The following is a 22,855-nucleotide window of genomic DNA, read 5'->3' as shown; positions in this document are numbered from 1 at the left end:
TCTGTAGATCCTACCTGACTGTAGGGGATATCATCACAAAATTGAGCTCCCTGGTAGCTATGGGGCCAACCTCTGTAGGTCCTACCTGACTGTAGGGAATATCATCACAAAATTGAGCTCCCTGGTAGCTAGGGGGATCATTGGATCCCCCAAAAATAAAGATGAGGGAGCAAGTGGCACTTAGTCATCTGAAGCAAAGTGGGTGCAATTATTGCAATGAGCAGCAAGGACAGAGTGGCAGCCAAGGGGGGCTGGCCCTTGGAAAGCTGTAAGGATGCTTAGAAGAATAAGACATCCCTAGAGATGACAGACAGAAGTAGGGGCCACAATTTACTCCACTGAACTTCCCCTTATAATTGTCTCCTGGAGAAAAAGGGCCACCAGAACATCAAATGAGCTGCTCCCAGGACATACATGAAGCAGCTAGATCTGAATGTCTTGAGAGGAAGACTGCAGTAGATGCTGTGTGGTGCCCCCCAGCTCCTCGTTTTCAGGACTGAAGTACTCACTCCCGCAGCTGCTAAGAGCGTTGGCCACTGACAGCTCATAACTGAGTCCCTGCCTAGAGACTGTCCTCTGCGGAGAGAGCCACCGCACCCAACTTCACACCCCGCCCTGACCCCGGGTGCAGCCACATTCCATGACTGGTCAGTGAGGAAATAGAAAGGCCCATCTTCTTAACCCTAATTGGGACAAATATGCAGAGCTATTCTAGATCCAAATCTCTCCTTGGAATCATCCGAGGCCTTTTTTTGTGACTGTCTCACAGCCCAAATTTTCTCTCTGCCGTATCTTTCCTCTTTCACCCATCACAGACGCTGATCCCAAGAGCATCCCCCAGTAAGTTTTCTGCACGCAAATCTCTGCTCCAAGTCTGCTTCATGGAGAGCCTGACGTGCCACACTCCCCCCTCACCACAACTGACATCAGCACTTTCTAAATATATGTCTTTGGACTTGCTGGAGCAGAAACACCTTGAGGAAAAAAAAAAAAAAGTATATTTCTCAATTTCGACCCCATACCTACAAGATCACAATCTTCATGGATGGGCCCCAAGAGTGTGTATTTTTTAAAGCTCTCTAGATGAATTCTGTTTTGGAGCTTAATTTGGGAATGACTACTACATCAAGAAGTCAGATTCAAATCAGCCTGTGATGTATATCTTACCTCATCTTCCTGTTCCAGCATACTACAGAATGGAGAAGCGACAATGGTCAAAAGGTGGGTACCAGCTAAATAAAACATGGGAAGCTAATGTCAGTTCTCAGGAGCAGCTAGTATGTTTTTGACTATTGGACACTGTGACTATTGCAACTCATCACATTTCCTCCTTTACTCAGAAAGCCAAAGCAGGGTTTGTAGCCAACCTCTGGCTTTTAAGAGAACCTTCTCATTTGTGTTTCCAAATGTTAACTTCATCCCTGGCTGCCTCTCATTTTTGCAATCCAATTTCCCTTTCACCCCAATTTCCTCCTCTATTTCTTGTCATAGTTTACATTTCACAAATTACTGTTGGCAACCTAAAACCCATTTTTGGCTCTTGTGAGGAACAAGTGGAGAATCGATTAAATGGGGGAGAAAGAGAAAAAGGATCAAGTTCGTGCTACGAGCAGAGGCACTAGTGTATGTACAGGACTTGAATTATTATAGATTATCACGAGCTGCTTTTACCAGACTGTTATTTTAGAATGAGAATTTACCACTGAGCATTTTTCTTAACATTGGACAGTTACATTTGCAATATATATACCAGGGTGAAAGGGTGAGGAGGGATGGGAGGACCTCGGTTGGTGTGTATTCGTTGCCCTAACTGAAGGTTTGAGTTTCACTGTTTGTCCTCAGGCGTGACCAGGTCCCCCCTGCCTGGCATCGGTCCTTCAGACCCAGGACATTACAACATCTGTACACAGGCAGCCAGTAGGGTGGAGACGGTGGCAAGGGCAGGGCTGAGGGATATGTTTAGAAGTCATCCTTGCCTTGTCCACAGAGTGATATTTATTTTAATTGTAGATCCCTAAATTCCCATCCAATTCTGCTCTTTTTCTACCCAGTAGCCCCTGTGTGTTTTATATTAAGATTCCGTGTCATGGGAGGGAAAATGAAAAGCTTTCTCTGGAACAAATCTGGAATGGAAACCTAATCATGTTTTTTTTTAAGGCTGAATAAATGTCCTAAATGAAAGTGCCAAAAAGTCTGACATTACATCCCTGATTATAAGTTTTTTCTCTTCTTCTGTAGTTGGTTATTACTTGGAAGAATAAAGCCACGGTTTCCAAATGTATCAGAATTTTAGAAATACAGCTTGCACAGGTTGAACTTTATTTTTTCCTCTCTGGAAGGTAAATGATCATGATTAATAGCAATTCCACTGATGGGACTCCTGGGCCACTTGACCCACTAAGGAAAAATGAGAAAATAAAATCAAGCTAAAATGCATTTATCTTCATTTCAAGAGTATGTGTTATTCACCTCTATTTATTTAATGGTATGTTCTATCGGTCTTTGGCTGGGCTTACCTAATATTCTTGTGCCTCCTAGAAGATTTGCAATGGCCCAGCTTCATTTTAGAGCTTTCTCTGGACTAAGCTTATCATTCAACCTGGCTTCCCACCCTCGGGTGCCCTCTGGTCCTTTAGAGACATCTGCCTATGGCAGGGAAGCAAGCGTGGGCCCTGTGGTCCATACCAAAGTGCGGGGCAGAACCTCAAGGCTTCTTGTTTAAGCCCACAAAAGGGCTTGACTGTATGTTAGTGCTACCCTAGTCAGATTGCAAGAGCTGAGAAATCGGAACCCAGAGGAGTATTAGGGCACAGGATAAACTCCTTCCTTAAGCACAAACAATTTTTGAGAATATTGGCCAATATTTACCTGGTTAATCTGGAGAAAAAAATATAGCCTCACCTTCATGTGGCATGTTATTGCTCATAACAAACTTTCACAATATCATTCATGGGGTCTAATGATAAAACTGTGAAGGAGGCAGAACTGGTGCTGTCATTCTCTTTACACGACCACCTTCCTTGCCTCAACCCCTGGACACTAGTGCTTCTTGTGCTCTGATATTTACGGATTTATATTTAAGATACACAAAATAATTAACTAGTTTTATTGATCAGCCTAGTAGGGTTGCTAAAATATCGTCTTCACATCCTTTTGGATAGGATGACCACTTCAAGGCCTCAGCTTCCTCATCTTAAAAATAAGGGGTTGGCATATGATATCACTTTTAGGTGGAATCTAAAATATGACACAAATGAACTTATTTACGAAACAGACTCACAGACATAGAGAACAGACTTGTGGTTGCCAAGGAGGGGGGCGTTGGGGGAGGGATGGATTGGGAGTTTGGGATCAGCAGATGCAAACTATTATATATAGAATGGATAAACAACAAGGTCCTACTGTATAGCACAGGGAACTATATTCAATATCCTGTGATAAACCATAATGGAAAAGAATATTAAAAAATGAATGCATATATATGTATAACTGAATCACTTTGCTGAATCACTTTGAATTAACACAATATTGTAAATTAACTACACTTGAATAAAATAAATTAAAAAGAAATAAAATATATACCCTTGGGAAACTCTCAGACATGTGCACAAAGGAATATGAACAAAGATGCCTATGAAAGCATTGCCAGTAGTAATGGAAAAGTCAGAACAACACAAATGTTCATTAACAGGGTAACTGATAAATAAGTCGTGATATTATGTTTTAAAAAAAGGGTTGGTATTGTAGGATTGCTTAGCATCCATCTAGCTCTAATACTCTATTGACCTATAAAAAGTCCTAACCAGAGTATAGACGTGAGCAGTCAACAGTGGAAAGCACATGCCCACAACGGGAATAAGATGTAGGAAATTCTCCCATAAACACAGAAGAGCTGTATTAACTGGACAGGTTATTGCCTGTAAAAGAAAATAAGAAATAAGGGCCTTGAAGCAGAGAGACAGCATGTGGTCGAGGCTGTTAGTGATGCCACACAGACCATCTGGTCTGGGTGATCTGTCCATAAAATTTGTAATAGTGATGGGTTAAATTGGGTATATTAGGATATGTTGGGAAAGCATGAGTGAATCCAACTGGGGGGTGACTAAAGCAGATTATGCATTTCAAGAATGAACAGACATCCATACAGGAGAAGACCTGTTACTGACCATAAGATCTGGCTTCTGTGAGAATGGCGGAAAATTCCATTTTTCCATTTACCTTACTGGCCTCCCTTCTCAGCCTCCTTTGCTGGCCTCCCTTCTCAGCCTCCTTGCTGGCTCTTCCTCCTCTATTACAAACTCTAAGCACAGCTGTGCCACAGGGCTCAGTCCTGGGGCCTTCACTCACCTCTACCTGCCATCTCTCCGTAAGTTATCACATCTAGACTCACGACTTTCAATAGCATCTACATGATGAAGACTCCCATATTTTTATCTTTAGATCTGACTGCCCCACCGAGCTTCAGTTTCATATCCAATGGCTGATTAAGCATCTCAAACTTATCACGACCAAAATAGACTCATGATCTCCTCTCTAACTCCAGACCCTACCAACCCAAATCTCCTCCCTCCCCCTGTCTTCCAGTCTCAGCACCACCTTCCATTAGATGCTTAAACCTAAAAATCTATGCATCATCTATGATTCTTTTTCCCTCCACCTTGACAACCAGTTCACAAAACATCAGTCTCTGCCTATCAACATATCCTGACTCTATCCATTTTTCTCCATTTTCACTGCTATCATAATCCAAATTACCATCATCTCCTGTCTAGAATACCTTAACAGTGGTTATAGTACCTCTGGTTGCCAGACACAGTATCTAGTCTGTAGGTGTAGATACTTGACCATAGCTAGGTCAATCAGATTCCTCCCCCAGGAATTTGAATCTTAATCAGGAGGATACATAGAAGTCACCCTCTGTCATATTCCTATTTTAGGAAGCTAGTTGGAAATGAGTCACAACAATACTAGCACCATCAGGAGGCGCCACAAGGGTTCCTGAAGCTGAGATTCTAGAGCTCTCTTGACATTGTTCCTCTGAAGCCTCATCATTTAGCTTTTCTTTTAGTTTGGTGAGCCACCCAGTATCCTTCCCTAGGGAAAAACGCAGTGGAAAGTTTCCCTTGGGGGTCCCTGAAGATTCCACAAATGAGCTTTAGTTGGATGCCTGCCATGACAGATGACAAAAAAAAAAAAAAAAAAAAAAAAAACCTGATTAGAACAGCACCAGTCCTGTTGTCAGTGAACAGGGGCTTCTGTATTTTATTCACTGCCATACCATTAGTGCCTAGTACAGTACCTCACCAATACTATACCGCATTAACAAAGTGCGTGTTAAGTGAATGATTGAATGAATGTTATCCAGGCAAAGAAGGAGAGCAGAGAGTTCCAGACAGAAAAAGCATCACATTGAGATGAAAGAGAACATCAAATATTAAAGAAATTAAAAAGAGGTCAGCCTGGATGTGGCCTAGAGAGCCAGAGGGGGATGGTTAAAAACAAAGTGGGAGAGAATACCAGTCAGTAGTCATGTACGATTATAAGCCTGGTAAAAGTGTGAACTTCATGGAGAAGGAAAAGGGTACATCTTTTTAAAATTTTAGGCAGGGGAGAAAATGATAAAAAATTGCATTCAGAAAGGACTCTGGCTGCAATTTGGAGGTTTGGGTTGGAGAGGTGATGAACTGCAAATAAAGAGACCAGTTTAGAGTATGCTGAAGTAATCTAGGCAAGAGGTCTTGGTGGCTAGCCTAGGGTAGAGGTAGTGTATAGCGGTATTTTGAGAGAGACTTTTAAGAGGTAAAACGATGGTGATGGAGAGCTAGCAGGTAGAAATGATGTCCTGATATCTGCCTTGTCTGCCAAATGTGTAGAGATGCCATTGACTAAACTAGGGAACGTGGGGGAAGGAGCAGGTATCAAGGGAATGGCGATGAGTTGAGTTGTGGACATGATGAGTTTAGGTTTCCATAGGACAAGCAAATGTAGAGTCCAGGAAGTATCTGGGGATATATGGGTCTGGAGCTAAGGGGATATATGTGAGTTGAAGATGTGGGTTAGGTAGTCATCAGCATAAAGATGTAATGAAGACATGGAAGTAAGATTAAGCAACAAGGTAAGGTAAAGAATAGAAGGCCCAGGACAAAACCCTTGGGAGAGGAACACCAATACTTATTAACAGGTAGAAGAAGAGGATACTGGAAAGGAGTGGCTACAAAGAATATTGGAAAGGAGTGGCTAGAAAAATAGGAGACACAGAAACGTTTTAAAAGCCAAGAAAGGGGAATATTTCAAGAAGGAAGGAGTGGTTAAAAGCTGCTCTGAAATCAAGTGAGATAAGGACCTCAAGTCTGCATTGCATTTAGCAACAAGGGTATCTCTAGGACTACCTGAGAATGATTCCAGTGAAGGAAGTGGAAAGGAGTCAGTAGGAGTGGGTAAAAGGGAGGTGGTGGGCTGGGGGTAGAGTAGAGAAGTGAGGGCAGCACCTCACCTAGGAGTTTGTCCTTGAAGGGAGTGGAAGGAAGGCAATTGTTGGAGAGGGATTTGGGGTTGTGGGAGGGTTCTGTATGTTTAAGATGCAGGCATGTGGGCATCTCTAAACAGTGAAGGGGAGGAGACAATAGGGGATAGAGGGTAATAAACAGAAGATGGGACTGAAAGTGAAAGAGATTCTAAATGCTGACAGGCAACCCCTTCTACTTCCCCATAAACCATCTCTCATGTTTTCCAAGTAACCATTTCACAGTTTCCTACTCTCCCAGAATGCTTGACCTCCCTGCCCCCAGCCACTATCAACTGAAGATAGATAGCTTCTCCGAATTCATAGAGATGACAGAGCCTTCAGACAGGAGCTCCCTGGACTTTTTGTATCCAGGCCCATCTTCTCCTCCCTTCGCCCGGATGTGCTGAAAGAGGTTTTCCAACTCCTGTTTAGGGCTGTTGCCCCACTTGCCTTCTCCCTCATCTTCACTCTACCTTTCAAACAGCCCCTACTTTGGGCCAAGTATGCACTAGGCTCAGGAGACACAAAGTTGGAGAAGATAAAGTTCTTCCCCCAAGGAGATCAGAGTCTACTGGAGAAAAAGATAGGTAACAATACCATAAAGTGGATAATATTGTCAGTGCTGTGGTAAAAGTCTGAATAACCCCACATGGTTCTTTTTGGACTCTCAGATAAGAAATCCTCCTAAACTTCCCAAGACTAGGCCCTCTCAATTCATCAGCCCCAACTCATCAAGGATCATCATGCTAGCCCAACAGAAAAATGCCATTTTAACATTGCAGGAGAAAACAAAAACCCAAATTCTCTCAGGTGTATTTCACAAAATAGAAACAAACCTTCCTATTTTGAAATACAAATATACTCCTAGTATATTTTCTTTAGATAGTAAGTAAACAAAGCAGCCCATTCGATTTCAAATGTTGCCATTTATTTCTTGGTAACAATTCTTAAGTGCCATGTACCAGTGACAGGTTTGTGGAACAATACAGGAAAATCCTCAACATATATTCAGGCTTCCCTTGGATTTAGTTTGAGAGAGCATGGTAAATATGATAGACAAAGTAATTACCACCATGTTGAGCTTGCTACATTAAGAATGAAGTGTATTCAGGTACGAATAACTGAAATGTATGAAATATTCAAATTGTATCAGCTTGAACATGACATTTGAAATATATAGTTTCCAATGGCTTCTTTCTCAGCAATGAACAGTCACCATCTGGGCATCATCAATAAGATACAAGGGCCCCTGCCCAAACACCCCATAAAATGAAACTGATTCCAGAGAAAGAGAGCAGTCACTAAAGCAGATCCAAAAGACTGTGTGGCCGAGACTACCATATGCCCTCTCCAATATCACTATTTTCCCCATCTTCCTTTTAGTACTAGAAAAATCTGAGTTTTAGCTGAGCACTTGGCCACCCAACTAGAGACTTTATTTTCCAGATTCCCTTGAAGGTAGGTGTGGTCATGTGATGATATTCTGACCAATGGGATGAGCAACTTCTGGGTTATATCTTTTAAAAGGAAGCTGGTTGCCCTCAATTCCCTTTTTCCCTCTTCCCTTGGGCTGGAAAGAGGATGTGATGTTTACAGCCTGGCTTTGACCATGGAGCAGAAGACATTAGTCCAAGGGAAGGCAAAGCAACAAGTTAGAAGAAAAATTAGACCTTACATAGCTGGTGGAGCAGAATCATCTACCTACCCCAGACTTCTCATCCTCACCTCTGGACTGTTATGTGAAAGAGAAGTAAACTTCTAGCTTACATGAGTCATTGTATATTGGTGTCTCTTTGTTACAGCAGCTTATTCTGACCCTGACTAATACAGCCTGGTTCTAGATAACTATCTCTAAAAAGAGGAACCCCTGCTGGTACATACTCACAGCCAGTGGAAGAGAACCACATATTCCATTGGAGCCCAGGGACCACCAAGACCTCTAGAGGATCACCAAGACCTAACCTGAGTCTAGAGAAAGCACCTGAGACAAGAACAACCACTGAGTGGGACATACCAATCTATAGCATACTGGTCTTGTAAGTTTATGTTATATCCAATACCAGAGAATCAGTTAATTATTTTTCATTGAGGTGTTTAAGGCAAAAAAAGAACCAGGTAGACAAGGTAAAAGTGTACTTCACCCATTGCTGCCACATTCCAGCAGCCCACCAATACAGAAAGCCATCTTGCAATGAAGGATTTTACAACCAAAAATTTCACAGAACAATTAGAAAAAACAGCCCTTTGTGTACACTGAATGGTCAGCAATATGCTATTATTTATTCTGAGAGCTATTAGCACTGCATTCCCACACATGGTCACAGTTTGCTATTTTTGCCAGTGGTGTCCTCCACATTTTTTTTTCTATTATCCATTGAATGTTATACTAAATAGATATTAAAATATAATTTTTTTCTGAAACAGAAGCTTCCATTGCTGAATTGGTACACCAAAACATTTTCATTTTCATAAGAATTAGGGTTCATTTTTGGTTATAAACCCCATAAACAAGCATCCTTTTATTGCCTCATTGACAATTACACATATCTCTACCTTTTTACCTACTGAGTTTTATGGAAACTATTTCAACCGAGTAGACATTTATCATCACAGGAGAAACTCCCATCTAGACATTAACGACCTTAGCTTTATTAGAAACCCATTTTCCACAGATGTCCAGGCATGATTTGCTCCTTTTTATCAGGAAATAAATAATATCAGGTAATAGCTTCCTGTGGCAAGAGGTTACATCTTTATTACACCCAGGGATAGAGATATCAACCAGTCCGAGAACAGCCAGATGACTTACCCTTCTTATCAAGAAAATTTACTTTTCACTAAGCCAATTGCAACCAAGCTCATTTTTAAATAGGAAGCAGACATTTAGGGTTCTTATAAGAGGCAGCAAATATGCCATCCATGAGAGTTTCAAATCTGCACTAACATAGATCCCGAACCAGAAACCTGGGCATCTTCCTTGGCATCAAGCCAATCATTCATCAGGTCCTATTGGTTCTAACCCATGTGATTTTCTGAATCTGTCTACTCTCTGTATTTCTAATACCACCCCTTAGTGTAACTATCATCTCGTACCTGGTTCACTGAAACAACAGACTCACACCTGCCCCATCCTCCCCCCTCCTTTGTGTCACAACAGTCTTTCAAAAATGGAAGCTCATTCCATTTAGGATAGAGCAAAATGCCTAAGTGTGGTTTTAAATGTCCACCTGATCTGCTCCCCTGCCTAGCTTCCTGCCTCATCTGCTACCTCCCTCCACTCCCTGTCCCTTACCTCTGACACCATGTTTCATTTATATACTAACTACTTGCAGTTCCCTCAAATAGACCAAGTTCCCTTCTGCTTCTGTGCCTTTGCAAACACTGTTCCTTTTTCCTCTCCCCACTCCCTTCCACCTCAACCTCAGGACTTAACTGCTGCTTTCCTTGCATTTTCAGCACCCACATCATCTTCCTAATGAAGACATTCCTGGTCCTTTAAGACTAGACTAGGTACCCTTCCTATATGCTTCCCCAGCATCTCAGTGAATGTGTGTTGAGTTTTACTGACAAGCAATAGCACTGTCTGCATCAACTGGTTAGTCTTGTAAGATCTTGCACAGATGATTAGCTTGTGGGGGGGCGAGGTGCTCAGGTATGATTATTACTCACTTCTGATTCTGACACCACCACCCTCAGCCCTTTGAACTTGACAACATTACCGATATTACTAGGTGTCTCAGTTAGAATCTACAATAAACAACTGCTCATATCAGAGAACAGAACAAACAGAGGCTTAAACAAAATGGGAGGTTACTGTGCTCTCACAGAAAGGAAAGCCTAAAGCCGGACAATCAATGCAGGGTGGATTGCAGCGGTGCCACAAAGTCATCAGGCACTGCAGCTCCTACTTCTGGCTGCTCCACTATCTTTAGCATAATGACTTCCATTCTCAAAGCCACAAAATGTCTCTGGGTCTCTAGACACCCAACCTTCATCCCAAACAAGAAAAAGGGAAAAGTGAAGGGTAAAGACAGACTCTTCCTGATGCCTTACCTATTGCCTTCAGCTTATATCACATTGGCCACCCCTGTATGCAAGAAGTATTATGAAATGATGTCTCTCATTGTAGCACACTGACGTCTCAGATAGCATCTTATTAAGAAAGAAGGAAAATGTGAACAGTGGGTAGGCAACTAGCAGTTTATTCCACATTCAGTCTAGTTTTGGAATCCATTCCTGAAGAAAATAATTATCCTGTTTTATACATTCAAATTTCATGTAATCTAAGAAAGAATTGTTTAGCAAAAAGAGCCACAACAGGGACTTTTAAAACAGCACACTTCAAATATGAAGGAGGTCTAAAAAATTTCGAATCATGTACAATCTTTCAGGAACACATCTCTTGTGTATAGGGAGGGATACCCTCCCCCAGAGATCTCACTTATTCATTCCTATATTATCCACAATGATGAATGTATTACCTTCTTTGCCCCTTACATTATGAAGCAGAATTATTATTCCCACTTTGTAGATGAGAACACTGAGATAGGGAGAAGATACGTGACTTGTGCAGAGTTACATTGCTGGCTACAGCACCAGCATTTGAAGCCAGGTTGGTCTGATGCAACCTCCCCACAAAATCCCCCTGCCCACCCCCCTTCACTTTGACTAATGATTCTGTCACTCCAAGGATAGAATTTCCACCATGTTGTTTGCTACATTAAGATTGAAGTGTATTCATGTATGAATAACTGAAATGTATTAAATATTCAAATTGTATCAGTTTAAACATGACACGCAATAACCAATGAATTGAACTGCCCAGGAGAGTAGTCAGGCCTCTAGACTCTAATTTTTTCTAGGTTGTCTTCTTCTGTAGTATCCCTCAGCTTTCTCTTTCCCAAATCTTTCAGTCAGTGATCTAAGCTCTCTGTCACACCTCAATATTCTTTATTTTATAGAAGTATTTTTATTGGGTATATATAAATCAGAGTTTTTCAAAGTCCAGCTCAAATTCCATGGTATCCTTAAGGCACTCCATGATTTTCCTAATGAGAATTAATTATTCCTTGTTCTTCACTTAAATTATACTTTGAACTTCAGTTTGAGTCCTTAATTCCTTCTGATTTGTATTAATTTTGTGTACTGGTGTCCTGTTCTAGATTATAAACCCTTTAAGAACTTGCTTTTTTATAACCTCCCACCATCTGGCCTACTGTTTTGTCTATACTGGGTATTCAACATGTGTTTACTGAGTGAATGAATAATCTAATAGTATTTTAGTATCTAGAGTGTCTTCCATTAGAGCAAGAGGTCTGCACAAATAGGCTTATTTACATTTCTCCCTTCCATTCCCCAGTGCCCATCACCAAGTCTGATATAGAGCCAGCACCCAAACATCTGATAAATGACAAATAAGTGACTGAATCTCCTCCTCTGTTTTACAGACATTCATAAGATCTTTGCAGTTTCAATCCAAGTCTTTCAGAAGCATGAACCCACCGGAAGCAAATACCTCAAAACAGCTATTGCATTCTTGCAAAGAAATTATTGTAGAATGTGTGAGAACATCAAGTGGGCAGATATGCAACGTGTCTTAGGGAAAATGGAAGTGTGGTTGTCAAGGAGAAAAGATATGAGGACAAAAGTCTTTGAAGCCATGTCATTCACTTTTCCAAAGTAATGCTGACTAACAACCAACCACCACACTTCAATGGCATACAACAATAAACGATTCTTACTCATGCCTCTGAGAAGGTTGATTTGGCAGCTCTACTAATCTTAGCTGAGCTTGACTGGGTGGCTCTTCTGGTGTCAGCTGGACAATCTCACAGATATAGGGAGATGTACTGTTGTATGGGGGTCAGCTCGCTTTCAGCCAATATAGGATGTTCTTGGCTGGAATGACTGGGCTAAGTCATCTCTGTCTCAAGTGTCTCTAACAGGCTAGCACAGACATTATTACAGTGATGAAGAGGGTAAGAATGAGGACAAGCCTGATTGCACAAGTGCTTTCAAGTCCTTGCTTATGTTATGCTTACTAACAACTCATTGGCCAAAGCAAATTTCATGGCTGGGATCAGAGTCAATGTGAAAAGGAACTATAAAGTTATGTAGCTAAGAAGGAAGGGTGGAGAACTGGATCCATTTTTGCAAATCTACCATAAAAGTAAAGACTGAATATTGCTTGCTTAAATCTTTTGACCCTAGCACATAATAGTAGGTTCAATAAATATTTGTTGTACAGATGCACAGATCAATGGATGAATTAATGAAGCTAGTTTATGGAGCTCTTAACAGAGACTAGTCATCAATAATTCAACTATTAACTTGATGATGCCAGCAAGAAAACATTTGTCCAGAGATTTCTACAAGATCCAATATAATATCTTACAAAAATAGAAACAAGCACACACTTATTGGGTCCATCAAGCAGCTCTGGGGAGGGGTTCTCAGAATCTTTCCCTAATGAACAAGAAGTACTTTCCAAGGCATCTACCCTTCCTTAGTTATCACAAATCTTTCCATACAACTAAGCTGAGTTCTTATCACAGTTGTATTAAAAACATTCTAATATCATCAATTCTTATTTTCTTGCTAAACAAAGCGAAAGCATCAGAGAAGTAGCTTTGAGCTTAAATATAAGCTCTTTTATTGCAAGACTCCTGAACCATAGCTAACTACTGACAAGGCCATGCAAAATTTTCTGGAGTTTCTAGGCAGATCTCTACTCAGGAACCTTTAATGGAGGAGAAAGTTTTTCATTGGTGATTATATTGCAGTAGAAAATTCTGAACTGCAACTCATAACTGCTATACCTTCCTCTATATCCCTTTTATCTAATCCAAGAACAGTAAGTAGCATTTTAGTGAAATGGATTTAATAAAAAATTAATTCACCCAAGTCAAAGGGTTAGGATGGTGGGACTTCTATATTGTACTTAAAGGAAAGAGGAAAAGAGCACCCTTGTTCCAAGAAATAAACCCAAGATCTTTTAGTGAGTTCCATATGGTAAACAAGTGATAAATATTAATCACTGATAGTATTTAACTTTCCAGATTGCCTGTGGAACATGAAAATTTGTATATGTGTAGTTAGTTCAATAACTAACATTTATTGACTTTTAGTATGTTCCAGATTCTGTGTAAGCACTCTTCACTCATTGTCTCATTGAATCCTTACAACATCCTATAAGAATGGGTATTTTTCAAATTCTTATATTTTTCCTACACATTTTACAGAGGAAAGAGCTGAAACTGCTACCAGTAGGATGACTATGCATCCAGGTTTGGCCAAGACTGTCTTGATTTACACTTGTTGTCCTGGCATAATTATTGATGACGCTCTCCTTCACTCTTAAAAGTGCCCTGGTTTGGATGATTGTTATGGTCACCCTGTTAAGAAACTTGCCCACATCGCTAATAAATGGCAGAGCTAAGACTAGAAGGTAGGTTAGTCCGACACCAGAGGCAGCAATTTCACGCTAATATCCTCACTGTCTTACAAGTTCAACCATAATGATTATGGACACAAGTCCATTCCTCTAGTCTCTGACACCTTAAGTTCGGAAACTGGGAGCGTGAAGATGCTCAAGTGTAATAAGACTAGAAAGTAGAACTTGAGTAAATTCTAGCTGTATTTCAAGAAGAATGGAAAAAAGCAAACTGCCCAAATGGCTGGAAAAGGAGGAGGGAATAGAGGTTTTTGAAAGCAAAGTCCATGGAATGACTCCTTTGGACAGAAATTTAAATATTCTTTTTATACATTTAAATATCAATGTATTTATTGAACTGCCACTGCTTATTGAATATGCACATTGAAGAGACCAAGGTTCTGTCCCTGCTCTCAAGGAGAAGAGAGGACAACTTTACAGTTGGAATATCCTTCCCCTTTCTTGTTTATCTTGTTACCAGTAAACCAACAACACTTATCTCCTATTGAGCAACAGGACGGATAGTTTGTATTTCCAAAGAGGGTCAACTTGGCTAACGTGTAAATCAACAACATCATAAATTTCTTCTTTCAACCCTCCCCTCCCCACCACCAATAGTAGGAATTAGCAGCACAGAAATGCAGAGGAACTAAGGAAGAAAATTGTAGGAAAATGTAAATAAGAACAGTTCTTTTATTTTACTCATGAGTAGATTTCTTGAGAAAAGAGACAACCACCCGGGTTTTTTAGATCACATTGATTGTCCTTTGCTACATGCCTTATGCAGAATTCAAGCACTTCCTCCTTATGCAAATCAAATTGGAAAAAAATTAACCTGGAGGAGTGGTTGTTTACTCATAAAAGAATTGCCATTAAATTATTTTGAGAAAATATATTGACTAAATCAAAGGAGGAAGAAATAAGCAGTCCAGAAAAATGACAGTTGTAGAAGTCAGTCCAAATTATAAGAACAGAGACCGAAAAAGAGTGAGGGGGTGGGGAAAAAAGCAATAAGAATGAACACATATAGATGTGAAAGGAAAGAAGTTGAAATAAGGCTTTCCTTATAGAATAATTAGAAAGAGTGCTGGTGACATTAAGAAATTGCTTTCCCAAACTACAATACGAAGCCAGAGCACCTCTGGTTCATGGAGGATAAATCAATTTTAGACAGTGAAAACATGTTTTCAAGTCGCTTGATTGCTCTGGAGAAAACTATGGGAGCAATAATGCAAACCCCATCTAGGAAACAGAGAGAGACAGAGCCAGAGCCAGAGAGGAAGCTCACTGACTCATAAAGGAAGAAAGGAATTGGGTGGACGCTCAGCCATCTGCCTGTCATTACCCAGAGCCACACCTAAACCATCCCAAGCAGATGAGACCTCCAGAGATGTATCTGCACCATCTCCTTGGTCACAGTGTTCCAGGGCAGAACATTAGTCAGAATGCTTTCCTTCTTACTGATCAACACCCTATGCATAAGATTATTCTCTTTTATTCTGTTTGCAGTGGAGACAGAGGGCAGACAAGCCCCTCACCTCTTTGTTTTCTTATAGGGTTAATGGGCACTTGCATTACTTTATAGTGTGGAGATACCATCTTCAGGAAGACCACTACCAAGAACTCCCATTGTCATCTCTGGGCACATTCACCCAGATCCTTGAAGCCTTTCCTCCTGAGAAGGAACTCTTGGGCTTTAGGAATTAGTGCATTTTGAGAAGACAGTTTTTTTAAATCATACTAATGAAATAAAGCTTCTCATAATTAAAAACACTTAAAAGCAAGACACTTGGGGACTTCCCTGGTGACACAGTAGTTAAGAATCCGCCTGCCAATGCAGGGGACACGGGTTCGAGCCCTGGTCCGGGAAGATCCCACATGGCGCGGAGCAACTAAGCCCGTGCGCCACAACTACTGAGCCTGCCTCTAGAGCCCGCAAGCCACAACTACTGAGCCTGTGTGCCACAACTACTGAAGCTTGCGCGCCTAGAGCCCATGCTCCGCAACAAGAGAAGCCACCTCAATGAGAAGCCCGTGCACCGCAACGAAGAGTAGCCCCCGCTTGCCGCAACTAGAGAAAGCCCGCGCGCAGCAATGAAGACCCAATGAAGCCAAAAATAAATAAATGAAATAAATAAATAAACAAAAAGAATGGGGGAAAAAAAAAAAGCAAGACACTTGGGAAATGAAATGCAGTCCCAGTGGTGGCTCTCAGGATATTCCAACTATTAGGACCCACCCAAATCCCTTAGAGTGTGATCGTTGGAAAACAGAGAGGCAACAAAGAACTCCAGGCAACCCAACATTTGATTCAGGAAGCTCTGGATTTTGATAGCTCTCTCAGTTCTATCAACTCCTGTTTGAGCCCTCTTTTAGATGGGGTAAGTACTACTATTACTAATACTACAAATAATAGTGATAGAAAATTATAAAGTTAGCATTTATTTGTGCTTATTGTGTATGGTGAGCAGCATAATGATCCCCAACCCCACCTCCAAAAATGTCCTAATCCTCAGAAATCATAAATACGTTATGTTACACAGCAAGGGAAAATTAAAGTTGTAGAAGGAATTCAGGTTGCTAATCAACTGATGTTAAAATAGGGATATTATCCTAGATTATCTGAGTGGGCACAGTGCAATCACAAAGATCCTGAGGCAGAAGAAGAGGGTAGAAAAGTGGCAGCATCACCCAACCATTGCTGGCTTTGAAGACGGAGGAAGAGGCCAGGAGCCAAGGAATGCAGGCAGCCTCTAGAAGCTGAAAAAAGCAAAACCAAAAAACAAACCAAAAAAACCCAGATTCTCTTCCACAGACCCCAGAAAGGAAGGCAGTCCTGCTGACACGTTAATTTTATCCTAGTAAGACGTAGTTTGGACTTTTGTCACAAACTTCAGCACTATAAGATAATAAATATATGTTGGTTTAAGCCACTAAGTTTGTGGTAGTTTGTCACAACAGCAAAAGGCAACTAATACACTGTGCAAACGGTATCACGTCCGATTATCTCCAATTCTTCCAAACACTCTAAAAGGCAGGATCACCCCATTCATACAAATGAAGAAACTGAGGTTCCACATGTTAAGTGACTTGCCTAAGGCCTCAGCTAGTAAAATGCAGAGCTGGAGTGCAATCCAGGTGTGTTTGACTCCAAAGCCCATAGTTCTTCTCTATGCGAAACTAACCCATGTGAAATCAAACCCTAAACGACCTCAGCTCCATGTCCAGACATGCACTGCTCCGCCTCAGCTGTCAGACGGGCTCCATGGAAGTGGAACAAAGCACACACACAAAAAAGTCAACTACCATTTAAAAATAGCTCCCTATCCAAATGGCCAAATGAAAGTATTATTTTGGTCTAGTTGGTCCTCATTTATTCACTATGTAGGACTCCTCTGAGGAAAAGGGTAGAGGAGGCAAGGGGTGACTTGTGAATGTAGCCTAAGAGCGTGGCTGAGGGCACTTTGAATCAATAAGCAAGCTGATGCTTTGGCCTGGGAAATTTACTGTAGTCGGATTTGAAATTCTTTCTTGTTTTCACGTTTATAATTAATTACCGTGGATAATGCTTTTCATTAATATTTTAATAATAAATTACCAAGTGTCGCTAGTAGCCAGCAACTTTTCATACATTGCTTAAACATACGGAGATAGGAAATCAGAACCGTAACTAGAGTGCATGTTCATGGATGACTAAAATACTCACATAAGAATTACACACTAATTCAACTACAATAAAAAAAATTACAATTGAAGAGCTTATTATATACTATTCCTTCCCCTTCTGAGAAACATTTGAGCAGAAGCCTAGCATGGTTACCATGGCAACTATAATGCAAAATTGGCAGTAACTTTATGAATTGCAAATTCCTCCAAGGGTGTTGGGGATTTTTTTTCTACTTCCATTTTTAACCATCTCATATGCACTCTTCCAGCAATATGTTAAACAAGGTTTTTGGGAACTCATGCATCATTTCGAAACAAGCTATGTTTTAAACCCTCAAATTCCATTATTCTAACAAGTGCAGGTTAAACAGGGAACACCCGATTTACTGAATTTTAAATTGTCCGTCGTTTTTAACTGAGTGCTTAACACCTTTACCACCCTCACCTTTTCTTTAAGAGTTAGTCAAATAAATGGAATCCCGATCGTCTTTAGTGTTGTCTAAACCTCTCTGAGAATGGAGAAAGGGGATACTCCTAGTTTAAAAAACAAAACGATACAAAACAAAAACTCACACTCTCACAATCTGTCTTTCCCTCCAGGTAATTTCAATTCCATTGTGTCAAACCTTTAACGCAACGAATGGTCAATGTTCATTATTTTCCTTTCTCAACTCCGTTTTCTCTCATAGATGCTTCTCTCATTAGACCATGAAAATGCCTCAGAGAAGCTCCCTGAGTAACCAGTTACCCAACATGGATCATTTGCCTTGGGAGGCTATAGACTGACAAAGGTCGCCAAAAATATTGTGCTACAGTGTGTGGGCCTTCTCATTTATAAATCCTTGTAATGAGAAGTAGTATTACGCCATAATCATAGCGGGTTCAGCTATTAGCACGGCAATCTCCCAGCTGTGTGACTTTGGACAAGTCACTCACGCTTTCTGAGCTTCAGCTTCCGCATCTATAAAACACGCATTTTCATATTTGCCTGGTCCGTTTCACAAGACTGTTGCAACCATCATATAAAAAAAAGGATCATATAAAAAAAAGTATTCAAAAGCTACCACATCCTATTAAAATACTACTATCAATTCTTCTGAATTTTAATTTCAGACGACCAATGTTAGGAATCTCCAAAATATGAATATTCTTTATCTTCAGAATCTGATGTTAAGAAGATAGGTGCTGATTCATGGTTTGGGTGTCTTGGGATTTAGGAGATAAATTGAAACAAAGGTAAGAACAAAAAGATCAGAATTAAATCCTATTTTATAAAGGAAGACCTAAATGACTGCCTGGCCAGTTTCTAATTTGGGACACCCATTGGTTTGCAAGACTGTCCACAGGAAATGCCTGCATTCAAAGCACATCTCTAAGACCAGTGTCCATCCACATGCTTCACGAGCTCAGGGAGCAATGGCGTTCTGTGCAGACAAGCATGTCTACTGGTATTGTTCCTTTCTGTGCTGTTCCATAGAAACTTCCCAGGGTCAGAGGACCATTAGTTGTTTTCCTATCCTGGAACAGTAGCCTTCCAAAAGGATGTTAGTATGGCATGAAAGCCTAATATATCATAAACAAGATAATCAAGAGAAATATGGTGGAGAAGCTTCAAAAGACTGAGACTCCGCTTGGTTTCCGAGGACTTTCTATTCATTCTTTCATTCGTTCGCTCGATAAACACTTACTGAGAGCCAATTATACTCTACTCTGGAAAATAAAGGGACTAATCAGATATATTTTCACTCATGAAGAGCTCTCCAATGTATGGGGGGCAATTATACACCCCTCCTTTCTCGCCCCAACTGCATCTAAGGGTTAGGGGAACACAGAAATGGCAAAGATTAATCACAAACGGGGAGGCAACGAGTGAGCAGAGACATCCCAGGGCATGTGCTGTTCACACTGCAGGGATCAGGAGCTTTCCAGGTGGAGACGGGGTGGGGGGGATGATGCAGAGGAGAAAGCAGGTGGAAAGGCTCAGGGAGATGAGATTGGAATGTGGCTAGAGCACAGGATGCCAAGGATGGAGAATAATGACCCAGGAATCTCAAAAAGTAGGTGCAGGCCCAACTCGAGAGCATGCAGTGCGTGCATTAAGCTATGAGTCCTGAATTTTTTGAATAAGGGAGAGAAATGACCCTGTCAGACCTGGGTTTTAGGCAAGCCCCTTTAGGAGTTGCAGAGTCGACCAAAACAAGTACAAGTGGTCAGTCAAAGTCACCGACCTATCCAACAAGAGAGCCTGGGCAGACCTAAACCCCCAGGGCCTCAGGGGCACGAGAAGCCCGGGAGAGCTGCAGGAAGGAAGTCCTGGGAAGTGAGGACAAGTTTGGAAAACTGTCAGCGTGATCTCAGCAGGTGAGCACACAGATTACACAGTATTTCTACCTTCCCAAGGTTGGCAATCATACAAAAATGTGGTCGATTCCCTTCACGCTGAGTAACTCACACCAGATGCTGATGCCCTTAGACTCTTCCAGTTCCAGCTACAGTTCCCCAAACCATTTGTTCCCAGAGGTCAGGCACATGGAGCTCATTAAGTCCCATTCGCCAACATTTCAACTGTGTACAACTTTCTGTTTGCAGTGCAGTTGAAAGTTGAATTTGATTTACGAAGCATTGTGTATTCTTAGTCCTGGATGATAGCGAGTTCTTCTAGGAGCTTAAATCGTGGCTGGAGGCAACGGGGAGGACCTTGGACCAAAAGCTGGAACTGGAAATCTGGGCTTATGCTAATGATTTGTAAAGAAGAGAGAGCTGCACGTCTTAGAGATGTTCTATCTGACCTCCTTGTCATACAGACAAGGAAACCAAGCCCCAGAGAAGTCTGACGATGGAGCTGGAGGCTGGAACCCAGGCCTCTTGATCCTCAGTCCAGTGGCCTTTCCTCCCACTCCCACCCTGCCTCCCTACAGTTCAAAATACAAGAAAAGGAAAAAAGGGCGGGGAGAGGGTCTTTTCAAACTGTGATGAAATTCATTCAAAAGTGAAAAAAAATTCCCCATGATAATGAATTGGTACCTTCAAATCCTAGTATAAAATGAGAGACATTTGTTTGAAAATGACTTGCCTTTTGTTTGATTGGTACAAAGTTATGTAATGTGCCATATATGGCTCTGGAATCAAATCTAGGGTTCTTCATCTGTGAAATGGGCATAATAATATATACCTCAAAGCTGGAGGCTTTAATTTAATTAACCTTTGAGAAAAATGTGAAGAGACATTGGCTATTGTTATACTTGATATATATGTGGGTCTGGGCTTAAAATAGTTTCCCTGGGAGACTCACCCTATACTCATTCCCATGATACTGACATCATTCAAACTATCTAGTGCATTTTCCTTTCGGAATTGCTTCCAGAGGTAGAGTTTATATCTTAGGAGAATATTATCTCTTTATGCCTACATTTGACCAAAAAGAGTTTAACTCAGTTTTACCAACCTCATTCACCAATGTTAGCTGTGAGGCACTTTTAACCATTTATGAAAACCACAGCCAAATGCAAAGGATTAAGATTTGAAGATTTGCCATGACTGAAGATATTCAAAAGAATTTGCTTCCTCAAGTGGAGGGCATACATTTTCTGTTTGCTGGACCAGGCCCAGAAACCTTGGGAAAGTCATAGGTCGTGGAACCAAACACTGTTCCAGAGTCGAGAATGTGGGAACAGGGGTGTTGATGACTCAAGGTCAGCCCTGGAGAAGCTAGAATTTTCTGGAACTTCTGAGAGAGAAATACGGCCTCTCTGAAACAATTACATGTGGATTTTCACAAGCAGGAAAGATCATTGTAGCTCTGGTAATGATTAATTCTCATTCTGTGTGAGGGATTGAAGGAAGGAAAAGGCTTGTGGGAGCCCTAAGCACTCCTGACCTTGAATGCCAAGCAGCCTTTGGAAGACAGAAGAGGAGCACCTGGGTCACTCCTGCCCCATCCATAGTCACGTATTCAGGGTAATCTTATCCCCTTCTTCCTCCTCTTTCCCCCAAGAACACACACACACACACACACACACACACACACACACACACACACACACACACACACACACAGCTCCCTGCCTCTGAAACCTTCAGGTTCTAGCATTAGCATCTTGCCTGAAATTTACACCTCAAACATTTTCATTTGTCATGTTGTTATCATTATAACCTTATCGTTACAGTGCAGGTTAATCATGAATAAAACAATAAACAAAAAACTCCTTTCCCTAGCGAGCATAAATAATTGCAGATGAATTCCTCTTGTTTGGGCCTTGTACCGCATAAAGTTATATGCTATTGTAAGCAATAGTAGAGGATATTTTATGGCAAGAAATAATTTTTTCTAATTGTAGTGTTTATTCCCTTCAGGGTCCCTCACCCTGAAGGCCCAACAAAGTCACCTAGAGGGAGTTAGCAGCTCTTGCCTGCAATTTATGGAGAAAGTATTCTCTTTCCTTGGTTATAACCCTAAAGTGAAAAATGTGAAACCAAGCAGAAGAGGGCGAGGGATGCTTCTTTAACCAGAAGTTAAGAGAAAAAAAACCACATAAGATATGAATTCTAGAAAGATCTTAGCTGCTGGGGGTGAAGGAGCAAGGGAAGGAAAGCCGGTGGTGCCTTTGAAAATATCTCATGCACTTGGAAGGCTTTTATGAAGTGAACCAGCCTATGGGTTGGATCAGTACTTAGACTGGATACAGCTCAATTTTCTCCCATCCCCTGCCCATCATGCCGGCTCTACCAGGTTTCTTTCCTCCCCCAGTAAGGCGATCTCAAGCATATACTGGGGCAGCCCTGACCCTCACAATGCGCTCTCAAGCTGACCGTGAGGACCTCACACGGCCTGTTTTTGCTGGGTTTGCTGTGCCTTGGCAGGAAGTCCTCTAGGGCGATGCTTTTCAGGGTGACTCAGTCCTGCCATCTTCCTTGGCATCTGTTTAATCCATGGAAAAGGTTATGCATCCATGCCTTCCCCCTCCCCACTGAAACCTGGAAGCCTAAAGCCCTCTCCTGCTGCCCTCTGCTTTCGCTCTGCCATCAAGCAACTCCAGGCAACCTCCTGCCTTTGGGCTGTTCCAAGCAAGAGTCAGGATCCTATCTCCAAGCCCCACAATGTCCAAAGAACTCACATCAAGCTCTCAAAAGAATTCTGAGTCAAGGTTTCTGAGTGTCACTCTCTGAGTCATGGCTCTACCTCACTGAGTAAACAATGGGTCCAAGCCAGCAGACATGCCCTCCAGGACAGGGACCATCCCCCTCCCGCCCCC

The 22,855-nt window shown here is 41.5% G+C and overlaps 1 long non-coding RNA gene across 1 annotated transcript in view; it reads right to left on the bottom strand.

Annotated features, from left to right (window-relative positions):
* Positions 1 to 21,621, bottom strand: part of LOC309663462 — a 29,234-nt gene extending 7,613 nt beyond the window's left edge. The window contains exon 1 of the long non-coding RNA XR_014265298.1: positions 15 to 21,621. This is a non-coding gene — a long non-coding RNA (uncharacterized lncRNA). The remainder of the gene's footprint in view (positions 1 to 14) is intronic.
* Between the last annotated feature and the right edge of the window lie 1,234 nt (positions 21,622 to 22,855).

Source organism: Balaenoptera physalus (genome assembly GCF_965194825.1).
Source record: "Balaenoptera physalus genome assembly, chromosome: 6".
Taxonomy (NCBI): domain Eukaryota; kingdom Metazoa; phylum Chordata; class Mammalia; order Artiodactyla; family Balaenopteridae; genus Balaenoptera; species Balaenoptera physalus.
Note: the sequence above shows the minus strand (reverse complement) of the source record. Positions and strands in the feature narration are given on the sequence as shown.